The 1,040-nt window shown below is 33.8% G+C and overlaps 1 protein-coding gene across 1 annotated transcript in view; it reads right to left on the bottom strand.

Annotated features, from left to right (window-relative positions):
• Positions 1-1,040, bottom strand: part of LOC107727225 (T-complex protein 1 subunit epsilon) — an 8,346-nt gene that overhangs the window by 6,410 nt on the left and 896 nt on the right. The gene's annotated exons all lie outside the window — the stretch shown is intronic.

Raw genomic sequence — 1,040 nt, 5'->3', positions numbered from 1 at the left:
TGGATTCGTGCAGAATGAGAGAGGTAGGCTTCAGTTTTGCTTTTAAATTAATTTGTTTTGGTTTGACGCTTATATTTAGCCTAAATACAACTTTAGAGGATCTGTTGTGGAGAGAACGGAACTAAAATAGCCTAATTGCGTTTGTTATTTTGCTTTTATTTACCATTATTTTAGACTACATTATTTCTGAATGTAATAATAAAATGCAACGTACAGCCTACTAATTTAGTTTTTCCCCCTCTCAAAACGCTTATAGGAGCAGCATTTTTTGTCCATGCTGAAACATTTTTAAATATATTGAAAAAAATTCTTTAAAGCTGCAGTCCATAAGTTTTGCCTCTTTGTCGCCATCTCTGTTTGAAAACCTGCAATTGCAGCTGTGTGTATGGAATTATCTTCCTTGCATGGGTTGTGCGGCGGCACGGCTCCAGCGCAGATGAATCTAATGTTTTGAGGTGAATGTATGGCAGTCAGTCACCGCTCCGGTGTGGATATTTACTGTACTTTGCAATAACAGATTCTAGCCTACATCTTGGAATATATGACCCAAATAAGAATTTTCACCGGATATTGTAATTTGAACAAGTAACAAGTTTGCCACGTTTGTTCTGACCAACTGATGAAAACAGCATTACAATAAAATCGAGCTACCAATGGTGATTTAATCTAATTAGCTTATATCACATCAAACCGTGCAAATTATTATTATTGTTATACTTTATTCTCAAATTGTTAATGTTAACAACATCAGCATTACGTAACTATGTGAATATAGTGTGTATAAGCGAGTAGATTTTAATTTCTGCAGTCTAATCTAATTGTCATACCACTCGAACTTCATATTAAGAAATTCTTTTAACCCAAAAAGCAAATTATGCTCCCTTCGAACTGGTTGTCTTTAAAATACAAATCTTGTGTAATCCCAGGCTATCTGTAATCAGAAGCACATTTAAAACTGGAATATAATTTAATTTCATTCACATGTGTTTCATAAACACATAATCCTTTCTGGATTACAATCCGCCATCAAAATGATAAAT

Source organism: Sinocyclocheilus rhinocerous, unplaced genomic scaffold, assembly GCF_001515625.1.
Source record: "Sinocyclocheilus rhinocerous isolate Xijiao unplaced genomic scaffold, SAMN03320098_v1.1 scaffold65, whole genome shotgun sequence".
Taxonomy (NCBI): domain Eukaryota; kingdom Metazoa; phylum Chordata; class Actinopteri; order Cypriniformes; family Cyprinidae; genus Sinocyclocheilus; species Sinocyclocheilus rhinocerous.
Note: the sequence above shows the minus strand (reverse complement) of the source record. Positions and strands in the feature narration are given on the sequence as shown.